Source organism: Rutidosis leptorrhynchoides, chromosome 9 (genome assembly GCF_046630445.1).
Source record: "Rutidosis leptorrhynchoides isolate AG116_Rl617_1_P2 chromosome 9, CSIRO_AGI_Rlap_v1, whole genome shotgun sequence".
NCBI classification, from domain to species: Eukaryota; Viridiplantae; Streptophyta; class Magnoliopsida; order Asterales; family Asteraceae; genus Rutidosis; species Rutidosis leptorrhynchoides.
Genome location: NC_092341.1, coordinates 66588678 through 66602167, shown reverse-complemented (window position 1 = coordinate 66602167; position 13490 = coordinate 66588678). Strand labels below are relative to the sequence as shown.

Genomic DNA, 13490 nt, shown 5'->3' with positions numbered 1-13490 from the left:
CACCAAATTTCCCACTCGGCGAAGAACCTGAAGCACTTACCGGCGAACCAGTCCGGAACACCATTTTCTCCCTCATTTCCAGGATATCTCGCAACGATTATATAATATCTATAATTCTAAACCTTATTCATCTGCTCGTTCTGACCGACAATCATCCCGGAATAATGGAAGAAGTCAACGAACTTCGCGCTCGAGTAATCAATTTGGAGAATATGGTGCAAAATTTACCAGCTTCAGCAACATCATCAGCACCAACAGTACCACCAACATCAACACCCGTACCACCAACAACCCAAGTTTCAACATCACACGCTTCAACATCACAACCTAGACCTCAAACCTAATCATCATTCTACCTATCGTTCTACGTCATTTATCTTCGTTCTACCTGACGATTATGTAATTTCTAATATTTTAGAAATAATGTACTCTAGTTCTAACCGTAAATCAGATGTTTAATATCATATTAACTCATTAAATCCACGATTACATCTGAAGAAAATATATATATATATATATATATATATATATATATATATATATATATATATATATATATATATATATATATATATATATATATAAGTATATTTTCATAAAGATTGTAATTAAAAATTCTTTTGTACAAACTGTTAATGGTGAAAATATTTTAACAGGTAGGAAATACTCGATGAATATTTAGATTTCACATTAATGTGTTACACTGTACATTCTTCACTCCAGATTCAGCAGTCATTAACAATACTGCCCAAATCCACACATATACGTATCCGTTCATCCACGAATAACCATTTTCATTCAAATTCAATTTCATATTCGGATTTTGACTTATCAAAATCCAAAATCAAGACTTGACAAATAGCATAATAAAGAAAATAATGGACAAAATAAAATTGATTAGTAACTAATTAATTAATTACGTAAAAAAAATTTTCTTCTGATCTTAAATATTTTAAATTCTAAGATTATATATTGGACTACTAACCTTGGACAATTAAACAGTATTAAAAGAGTAGGAAATATTAATTACAACATTTTGACTTAAAATATCGTTAATAAGTTACACCTACTACAGTTAAATAATTTCTCAAGTTTGTCAATTGATTTCATCTTAAACATCATTTGTATCTTGACGAATACAACCTGCTTTCAAACCCATCGAAAATCTTGAAAACACCTAAGATTGATAACCAATGATTCAGATATGAGAATACTGATAAAGCAGTATAAACGGCTGAGAGTCTTAGAAGACAAGAGTTTGATAACAAAAGAATGCTACGTTGGAAAAGCTCAGAAAAACATCGAAATCTTCTTTCTTCATTATAATATTTACAATATTTCTATGATATCGTTATATCTTCCTTAGTTGTAAATATCCTCAACATTTTCGAAGGTATCTTTACATTGTTTTCATTCGAAATTATCTTCGCTGTCCTTCTATCCTTAGTACATTGTATCAAAAATTATTTTGATTTCTAAAATTTAGTAAAACCTTGAAGTTTTAAATTCTTGGATATTTTAGAGTAATATTGGAATGAAAGCATGGGTTAATGTAATATAATGACACTTGATCAACGTGATTATATTATAGTAAGTCATGCGGAAGTTCTAATGGAATGTGATGATGGTAATGCTTGATCGACCTTACTGTCACTACGAACCGTGTTACTTGACTTGTATTCATCATAAACCATGTTACTTGACTCTCATATTCATCATGAAACTGAACTTGACCCTAGAAGAGTATTCATAAAACTATCTCTGTATTAATCTAGAAGAAAATCTCTAATCTTATCATTTTCTTCTTCGATGAAACATTTTCTCTTTCTATTAAGAATCTGAGTTCAAATTTAGTACTAAAACATTCTCGATTTCAATTCCAGCTGTCACCACTCAAATTTCGGGACGAAATTTCTTTAACGGGTAGGTACTGTGACGACCCGGAAAATTTCGACTAATTTTAAACCAAACTTTCGATACGATTTAATATTTTTGACACGATAAGAAAAGTCTGTTAGGTTGAGTCTCAAAATTTTTGAACCGTTTTCCTGCATTCATTTAACTTTCAACTGTTCCCGACGATTCACGAATAATTGTGTGTAAACTGATATGTATATATATATATATATATATATATATATATATATATATATATATATATATATATATATATATATATATAAACATAAATAAGTATATACAATAATGTAAATAATAAAATGTAAACTTAATTATCAGAATTTAAAAATATAAAATAATATACAGAGTAATGAAGTTGCTATTAATATATATATATATATATATATATATATATATATATATATATATATATATATATATATATATATATATATGGTTACTATACATAATTAATATTATATGTATATTGTAATGTATGAATATCGAATATTCAATATATGTTAAATATAATTAGTAAATGTTACATAATTAATAAATTGCAATATTAATATATGTAATTACAAATTAAAATATAGTTATTACGTTCATCAAAATAAATAATAATATCAGTATTATTAATAAATATAAAGTGTGATAAATGTAAATTGTTACATTATTATTATTATTATTATTATTATTATTATTATTATTATTATTATTATTATTACTTTTATAAATATTATAATTATCATTAAAAATCATAATTTTTATTATTAATATTATCATATTATTATCATTTATTATTATTAGAATCCTCATCAAAAATATTATTAGTAGTAATATCATTATTAATAATTATTCTTATTATTATAATTAATATATTTATTAATTTAAAATAAATAAATTAAAAAGGTAAACAAATGGTACGAATCCGTTAGCCATCTAAATCAACTTTTATTTTTTTCTGTTGTCTGTAATCAAATGAATCTGAATCCATTTTTCCATCACTTTCAAAATTTTGTTTCCTGTCTTTAACATTATTACATGTCAGAGATTATTCCACAATACAAACGAAATCAGTTTAACAGCAATTGCAGCTTTTATATTACATCAATTGCAGCTTTTATATTTTTATATTCTGTGCCCTGATAGAAATCTTGTCGAATCCAATATCTCCACTACAAATAACCATATATCAAATCTTGTTACTGTATCCATGATATACTTATACTCTATAAGATTCATTACTACAATTCTATGAAAAAGAAATCAAACAGACATATACAAAAGTTGTTAGATATTAAACAGAGGAAGAATCGAATTCAGTTAGGCATCAACATCAATTTTCTTATTTACCTGTCCTTCTTGTCTGATAAGAATAAGCACGTCGAATTCAATCGCAGATACAAAACAAAATTTGTTAGAAATAAATATCAAATAAGTGTACGAATTTGTTACCAGTCATATTCAACTTGTATATATATATATATATTTTTTTATCTGTACCCGATTGATTCTTCTGTCGACCTAATCAAAGCTACGAAACAAACTGTAATCGAATCTTGTGCTGTATATATCGTACGAATCTGTTACATTTCTCTTTCTGCTTTATATATTTTTGTTTGTTACTCCTGGTTCAAATACTTCTGTCAACCTTCTCAATCTTCTTTTATTTTGCTGGTATCTCTTCGGATTGATTCTTCATGTCAACACCTCTATATATATATATATATATATATATATATATATATATATATATATATATATATATATATATATATATATATATATATATATATATATATATATATATATCAATCAACATTATATATATAGTAGGAAGTTATGATACAAGCATTCACACAACCATACCCTTATTTCTCACTCGACCATTAAACATCATCACCTTCTATTTTTCTGTTTCGAATTTACACCAACACCATCTTTGTTTTCCTTCTTGTTCATGTTGACCCATTTGTTGCTACTATATCGTTATTATTGTTGCACCATGAAGATGATGATACAAGTTGAATACGCCACCTCCCTTACTTTTCAAACAATCACCTAAATCAAAACCGTTGTGAAGTATTAGTTTCTGTTTCTTACAACCACCACCCTAACTATTGGAACACATATATCGATTTTTTTTTGTTGACATCTGTAACCGAGACCAAACCCATTCTTCTTCGTGAACACTCCATCACCACCTTTATCTCTCTCTTCTCTATCTACTCTCTCTCTATATATTTTTTTCTCGTGAACACCATTGATACAACCCACCACCTTCGGCTCATCTCTTTCATCAAACATTAAACCACCCACTCCGCCACCTCCTTCTTCTTCTTCTTTGAAAACATATCGTAAATTATTGCAGCTACTATCCCTTGTGTCACCCAAATTCCACCCCATTGCCATTGATATTTTTTTCCTGTTTTCTATATGAAGAGTGTTAATACAACGATTGCTAGTCCTTCTTCTATTAATATAAGGTGGTGATGATTAATGATAGTGGATAATCATTAAAAATAATGGTGAATGAGATTTAGTGATTCAAATACCCCACTTCTCCTATGATATTATAAAACGTGGCCGATATATTAATCCTGCTTGCCGACCATTTAGAAAGTAATGATAAAAAAATGTGAGTGCTGTTTAACAAGTGGTTATGCATAAAGTTTGATTATACACCGAAATGTTTGGACTGATTATCTGAACTTTTATAACAAAGAAAACCCCTCCATGTTTTTATCTTCTAAATTGGCCGAATTACTTGGGCAATGACCTGCTACGATTATGTATCGGGTTATTGTTGGATCATTTAGAAGGGGGTCCTTTTAACATTGATGGGCTGCTATGATATCATTGGGCCGAGATCCATTTGAATTTTCAGTTGGGCCATAGACTAGTGTTTCTATTTGGGCCTTATGCTTCTGTTTTTATTCTTGGGTCGAATTATACATATATTAGTGACGGTTAGAGATGTTACGAGTGTGATAACGATTTGATTATGACTCACGATCGAAGATGATGATTTTAGTGATGGCATGGTATATGATGATGATGGTTAGATTGTTAAGGTGATGGCGATATAGATAATAATTTTGATCATACACAATGACAAAACAATATTCGATGATGAAGGGGTGACGTGATGATCATTATGAGATGATCATGATGTTAATCTAATGAAGATAGCATTGATAAGATAATGATGGTGAAATTGATACAATAATAAGGAGCGATTATGATGAAGATAATGATAACGATGACGATATACGATAATGATACATGAGGGTATAAATCTTATTATTATTATTATTATTATTATTATTATTATTATTATTATTATTATTATTATTATTATTATTATTATTATTATTATTATTATTATTATTTGTATTATTATTATTATTAGTATTATTATTATTATCATATCATTATTAGGAATATAAGTATTATTATTATTATTACTAGAATAAATATTATTATTATTATCATCTTTATTATTATTATTTTAATTATTATTATCAATATTATTATCATTATAAGTATTATTATTTTTAGTATCATAATTATTATTATTATCATTATTAAGTATATTTACTAATATTATTATTATAAAATAATACAACTTTTTATTTATTATTATTAATATTATTTTATCAAATGATTTTTGGTTATATAACACTATAACTAATAGATATAATATATCTATATTAACATTTTATTATAAATACTACTTATTTAGTTAAAGTACATAAAATAGAAATATTCAAATTAGTTATTAATGAAACATATAATTTATTCAAATAATAATTATATCATTAATAATATATAAATTTGTTCAATTACAATTATATGTGTTAATATATACATAAATGATATAGGTTCGTGAATCCGAGGCCAAGCCTACATTGTTCCGTTCCGTCGTATGCATATTTTTTACTACAAAATATCGTATCGTGAGTTCATTTGCTCCCTTTTACTCTTTACATTTTTGGGACTGAGAATACATGCGCTGTTTTTATAACTGTTTTATCAAAATGCTTTTGAAATATATTTTTGGACCGAGAATACATGAGATGCTTTTATAAATGTTTGACGAGATAGACACAAGCAAAACATTCCTCTAATGATTTATTATAAAGACTGAAGTTCTGTGGATTATTATTGAATTAGTTGGACGTTATAATTGCCACTAATTGTTGTGAATATTTCCCCTGATTATTATTGCTTTGTAACCTAAGAATTAGAAAACGGGTATGGCCCTAATTCACGCGAATCCTAAAGGTAGCTACCGGGTTTAACACCCCCACCCAGAATGTTCACTAGACGGAAGAGCTAGTGGGAGTGGTGTTTAGTACTTCGAAGTTTATATATTATACAGACGAGATGTTCTGTTTTGGGGATATTATTGATGCACATTATATGTTAAGGTCGGTTACCAAGCCAAGCAACGAAAGCAATGTGAATGTTATGTATCGAGAGAATAATTTTATACACAGGTTATGTGTATGATATTTTATACATGAGATAAGTGTACGGTTATAAAGAATTGTTGAAAAATGATTTCGTACACGAGATATGTGTACTGTATTTAAAAGAATTCGCATGTACATTACATGTGGGTATAGAATTCGGGCCCATTTGTACCATGTAGCATTTAAATCTTGTGGTCTATCAAAATTACAGAATTTTATTGTTTTATGATAAACCTATGAACTCACCAACCTTTTGGTTGACACTTTAAAACATGTTTATTCTAAGGTATTAAAGAAATCTTCCGTTGTGCATTTGCTCATTTTAAAGATATTACATGGAGTCGTTCATGGCATGTAGAGGGCAGAACCTCGCAATGAGACCATCTGTTGAAGACTTCGTCCAGGTGGATTAGGACGGGTCGTTATATTATGTCTGCCCGATTTAACGAGTGATTCGGACATCTTTTAAGCATCACTTTTACTTTATTCCATGCTAAACACAATGAATCGTTTTCTTTTTGAGAAAAGTTGGCGATATCATTTTTTAAACAGGTTTGCAGGGAAGGTGGATAAAATTTGTTCAAAAATTTAGTGGTTAATTCTTCCCATGAGTGTATTGAATTCGGGTTAAGACCATCAAGCCATGCTAAAGCCTGTGAAGACAGAGAATATTGGAAAAGATGTTGTTTCAAAAGGTTTTTCTCGTTTGCTTCCTTCTTAAAAGAGTCAACCAGACTGATAAATTTGTTTATCTGAAAGTTTGGATCGTCAGTCGGTAATCCTTGAAATTTACAGATCATACTGACTATTTTAATCATGTGTGAACTGATTTCAGGAATTCCTTCGGTTCCTAAGGTGATTGGTCCTCCTCTTTCTTCTAAGCATGACTTATGCATAGAAGCAAGGGTGTTTTGTTGTTCCATTTTTATGATTTTATGTTTAAAAAGACTTAAAAGTAACTTTCAGAAAATATTAATCTACTAAAAGGATCGATAATTAAAAAAAAATTATTCTTGAAATTCGGTCGCAAACCAGATCGGATATCTTAATTGATAGGACTTCTTACAGATTACTTTTATCTAGGTGGCCAGGTCGACTACGGAGAGGCAGGATCCTTTTGGTTCCAATATAATTGGAGACTGTTTGGAAAATCCAACAACCAAGTTCGTGTATAATTGTCTTTCTTAGACACCACCAAACAATACTTTGTCTGTTTAAAATCTTTCTTGATCAAAATATTCGATCCCCGGCAGTGGCACCAGAAAACTCGTTACTACTATGATATGGCCGAAACGGACGGTTTTATTCGTGCGGTGTCGTTAGGCCGCAGGACGTCTAATTCGGTTGATCAAGGTAGCACGCAGTGGTTTTGTTTATTTATATTTTGCGGGGCCTAAATTTACTTTTACTTTCTAAGGTGTAGAAGGTGTAAGTTAACCTAGTGTCGTATTTTTTTTGCTGATTAACGAATTGAAGATCAAGTGAATAATTGTCTTTTAGTTAAATTACATGGATGAAAGATAGTAGTTGATTTTAGCTAAAGGTCCTAAATGCAGAAAAGTAAATAAAGTGGAAGGATATCCGGAGTATGCAGATCAGGGAAATGTTGACCAAGATATCAGTATTGGGTTAGGGAAAGGTAATTATGCTTATGTTAAGACTATGCTTGGAATGATGTAGATCTAGTTGGATGAGCCAATTACACAGACCTACTTGTCTCTGAACTCTCGGAGTTCTCTTTGAGCAGTGAGAAGTATGTCACTTGGTCGTATAATTGAAAGTTAACTATACCTCGGAGGTTATCCTTAGTAAAGTACTAGGTTTGTTAGTGAGTTAAGCTCTAATCCTAACCCTCATTATCAGTTTAGGTAACTGAATAACAACGTGCCGTGTTGATTGAACACTGATCACAAACGGAAGGAGTCCGTCGGTTTAAGTTGGAAAAACCTTAAATGAAAACTAACAACCAATCCATCATACTAATGAGACCATAACAATTCAAGCATTATACAACGTCACAGTTAATATACTGGTAGTAAAGCAGATAGAAACCTAATGAATACCTAAACAGTTGATATGACTAAGACCTAAGGCAACAATCAAACAAGAACATGCAATAGGCTTGGGTCACATAGTGAAGGCACTAACTAGATCTTAACAGCTCCTAAGAGGTCTCTTTGGAACAGTCAATAGGCATACTAGGTCATTCATGTCTCAATTCCTAAGTTCCGTGTCCTAAAAGCGCATAAGATGCCTCTCGGGAACTCCGACCATACCGAGTTCATAGAATGTTCAGATACAGTATAACCAGGGGTCTTAATCCTATGAAGTAGCTAATTTCATATAGGTGGATAAGTCCTGATCACAACCTAGGTTGGTCAATCCTTAAGATGCTAGCATACAAATCTATCAGACTTCCTAGTTCAGCATTATAACAGTAATCGTGCTAAATTAACATAATTACGCTAACTCAAACTTCTATCATGGCAACATACATATTAATTAAGCTATCATGGTAATATCGAAACGCATTATTAAACATAAAAAGTAAGAACACATGTTTAATACAAAAGACAAGCGTTTCGGATAAAAACCTGAAAAGCCCGAAGAAATCTGCCCGAGATCGCAGGGACTCGCCGAGATATCCTCCGAAAAATAAAAGCTAAGGTAACTACTACTAAAAACTAACTAAAAGCTTGAAATATGAAATGAATTACAAATTGAGTGTGTGTTGAAATTGATGGAGAAGGCCCTTTAAATAGACTTGATTTTTGCCTGCGAACGGCTGGCAGGCCGTTTGGTAACACGTTTGGCAGGCCGTTTAGCCAGCCCGTTTGATGAGGCAGACCGTTTGCTTGGCCCATTTGCTGAAGCCGTATGGCAGGCCGTTTCTGAGCTTGGCAAGCCATTTGGCAGGCCGTTTGGCTCGCCAGGTCAGCCTGATTTCCTGGATCGTAACTTGTTTTCTTGTCTTTCACCGTTTTCACTCTAGATTCTTCGTTTTAGCTCCGTTTTACTTGATTCTTCTTGCATCGCCTTTGTAATTACTTAATCTACAAAATCAACCGACAAAGTGATTATTTTTGTGATAAAGTTTGGAACTTTTTGGTTTTTAGGGCTCAATATTGGGGGTAAAAACGTGACTTTTTGCCCGATATCACGCGTATGCAAGTAACTGGTGTGGCATGTCAAAAAATGGTTGCGGGTTAGGTTAACTGTTTGGTTGCATTTGTGCAAATGCCATATCTTGCATCCTCCAAAGCCCTTCCTCCTGTATATAGTTACAAGTAAACCAATATTATAATCAAAGTTTATCGATCGTGAGCTTATTGTTTTTAAATAATAAAAATATTACACTATTGTTACTTACATATACATTAGTAGTCCCTGCCCAATTAGGATATGTGTTGTTGCCGTCATCGATTCTGGGATCTGTAATGTGCACAACTGTGCGAGCCTTGTACCAGTGAAGGTAATCCCTACTCACACCCCCACCATCCCTACCAACAAATACACGGTTGGCTCGATCATTCCATTGTCCGGTGTACGTGACGTGCGGGGCAATAGTCCTCATATCAGCACTTTGTTTCATGCAAATGTTTGTTTTATGTAAATAATGATGCGTCTGAGCGAGAAGCAAGTGTTCAACACCTGGAATAGCCTGAGTCCATCCAAACTGCCTGCAGACCCGATCTGGTAGATGTGTCTCAATAGTAGCCCAAAATATAATCGCGCCACGGTATGACCATAAGGCTCTGTTAGCTGTGCACTGACGGGGTATTCGGCTCAGTAACACATCATCGTATGGTTGCCATATAAACTGCATCAGCATATTATAATACTTAATAAATGTTTTGACTTTAACATAGCTTCATAGTTTCATACCAAGTAAATGTTACCTGTCGAGACTGTAACGCCGCAAGTACGGAGCGACACGTAGGCAATACATGTGCCGGCGTACTTTTGTTTGTCCGTTTTGACTTTAACGTATGCGTCTCCGGGCGCCATCTTTCAACCAGAGCAGTAACAAGTGACCAATCGAGTCTTTATTTACCCAATTTACAAACTAAACCTAACCCTACATTATCAAGATACACCTGCACCCTCGCATCTATTGTTTCATTTTGAAGACTTGAAATATGCTGCCAAAAGCTCAGATCAGATCTTCTTGGCTTTATTAATACGTCCTCTGCAAGCTTCTTGTTAAAAATTGCATATGATCTGTGATTACTTTCCGCTTGTAAAAAGAATAGAGAACTATCAATCGGGACCGATCTAGCACGAACTTGATTCATTTGAGCCATTTTTTGTTGAAATTCGGAGTTTTTTTTTGGAGGATTAGTGTATGTGTGTGTGAAGTCGAACTTCCAGACTTCGGATTTTATAAACCCCAAAAACGAAGTTTGAAACTTCGGTTTCCACGTGTCCTCATTTGATTCGCCAGTTTTAAATTTTACGGATTATGGGGGTGATATTGGATTAAATGAACATTGAAGTCGGCAGTTGAAAATTTTGAACCAAAATCGAAGTTCCAAACTTCGGTTTTGCCACGTATGCCAACATGTCAGCGAATCTCTCTCACGTCAAACTTTTTCTGCATAAAGGCCCAAATCCGAAGTTCCAAACTTCGGTTTTGTCAAATTCGAAGTTTGGAACTTCGGTTTTACCATTTTCGTAAACAAATTTGTAAAATTTCTATTTTTGCAAGAAAGATTTGTAAATTTACTATTTAAAAAAAATAAAAAATAAAAAAAAAATCACACAAGTGGCCTTATATTATTCCCCTTTCAAGGAAAAGTTTTGCTTTAGAGATAGGCTAGCAGCAGCTAGTCAACTAACAAAGATAGTGTAGGAAGTAAAACAGATTGATTGGTAAAAATAACAAGTTAGAGCATCGTCTACACTTTTGACAATAGATTAATTTAAGATACTTTCGAAGTTTAATACGGATTTATTTAGTAACATTCACTTTATTTACTAATTGTTTCACATTATCATCAAATCTAACAAACACATAGATATGCATTAGAATGCATTACATATTGAATTATTCTTAACATTAAAGTTTTAAACAAAAACCATAGAGATACCAATCTTTGATTGAAAATTTATACAATGAGACCTAGTGTCAACCCTGAACCTTTTAACTTATCACGGGTAATGGAATCGATCCGATCTCTCATTTCTTCGGTCAAGTAATTCTCCCAATCTCCGACCTTTCCTTTCCTAAAAAAGTTATGATTTTGTAGCTCTATTTTAGATGAGAACTTCATAGTACCACCACCGCTCTTGTTAACTTCCAAATTACTCAAATTCTCAAAACTGCATAACTTCACAATCTCCTCCACCACCCCCTTCTCCTCCTCTTCCATCGTAAATGAGATTCCCATAAACGTCGCCAACTTCTTTACCTGGGCAACTGGATCTCTCTTCATATCCTCATACTTCAAAAACAATATCTTATCCGGTGATTCCTGCGAGGGTTGAACTGCTCATTAGTAGGGTCTAACATACCAGGGTAAAAGGTTCTAGTCCTGAAAAGTAAACGAATAATATTGTTTTTACACTTCAGACTACCCGTTAAGAGGGGTATTCCATCTACTCCGATGTACCTGACCTAACCTGGTTATTCCATAATTGTTTCTGACCCTTTTCTCTAATTACATTAAGGTTTAAATCTGAGATCTCATGTGGATATGCTAGAACCCATCGACTATTATCTTGCGATGATTTCAAGTGTTTAGTTGTGATCATAGGCGAAACTAGATAGGGGCAGGAGCATCTGCTTACAGTGGATTTGAAATTTTCAAAAGTTAAAATTTTGATTTTTTTGATTTTGCCTTTGATTTGAAATTTTCATGATTGAAATTTGATTTTGTCGCAAAAATCATCCATATTTTGCCTAAAAGCCTTCAGATTTTCCCCCCAACCCAAAATCCATGACCCAAAATATGGTAAATTTTCGCCCCCGGTGAAAAAAAATTTTAATTCTGCCACTCGTTGTTATATATAATACAACCATATTTAAAATGAATATACTTCCTCCACCTCAATTTTATTGTTTACTACTTGCTTTTTGAGCTATATTTTCACTTCCATAAACAGTTATAATAATAAGGTCCACTTATAACATTAACATGGTGTATTCATTTAAAACAAAAATTTACGTAATAAGTAAGGGTAAAAGTGATATCTAAACTCAAATTAGAGTGTAACAATGAAAAAAAAAAAAAGAGTGGGTCAAATTTACCGCACTCAATTATACCTGTCTGGCTTTCCAGTATCTCAAAACATGGTCCCAAAATGGACCATACTCTGAAACACCATTACAAAATAACTCATAAGCTTGGCCAAAAGAGAGAGTTGTCAATTCTTTAGACCTTGCTTTACTCATGAAGTGCCATTTAGAAATCAATGCATCTTTTGGATCCCTACAAACATACACAAACTTGCATTTTGACAAATGGGATGTAATTGAGGTTGGTAATGTTTCATAAGCATGGTGCGTAGCGAAAAGTCGAGGATTAGGGAGGTGATCAAACTTATTTATCGCGTCGTTAAGGAAAATATGGGTGTCAAGGAAAGGAAACGCACTTTGGGGTCCAATTCGAAGAAGAGGGTGGTCAGAGAATTTGTAACGATGGCGGTTAGCCGTGGCGAACATGAGAGCTTTTAGCCAAGTGGTGCCACATTTCATAAAAGAAGCAAGAAAAATGTCGGTGGGTTCGGGTTTGAAGCAATTTTCGATCAATAACAAGCCTTTTAGCACTTCGGGGCTTAACCAAAAGTTTTTGTAGAGAAAGATGGTTTCACTTCTCCAACCTTTGTTTTTGGGGAGAGTTGCAAGAAGATTATGTAGTTTTTTTTTGTAGTTTATTGTAAGTTTGTGTTTCTTGTGTTTCGATTTGGTTTTCGGCATAAATGGTTGTGGGATGGTAGTGCACATTTTGGTCGGGGAGAAGGTATGTCGACATGGTGTTAAATGGAGTTTGGGTCGTTCGGGAGACATATGTGCAAGAAACATGAAGCATAAACCATGTTTTATAATGGCCAATGAAGAAATAAAATAAGATTTTTTAAAAGTGAAGGGAAAAATGACGTATATTATTG

General features: G+C 32.4%; 1 pseudogene; it reads right to left on the bottom strand.

Moving 5' to 3' along the window:
• Window positions 1-11382: 11382 nt before the first annotated feature.
• Window positions 11383-13354, bottom strand: LOC139867126 (cytosolic sulfotransferase 5-like; annotated as a pseudogene).
• Window positions 13355-13490: the final 136 nt, after the last annotated feature.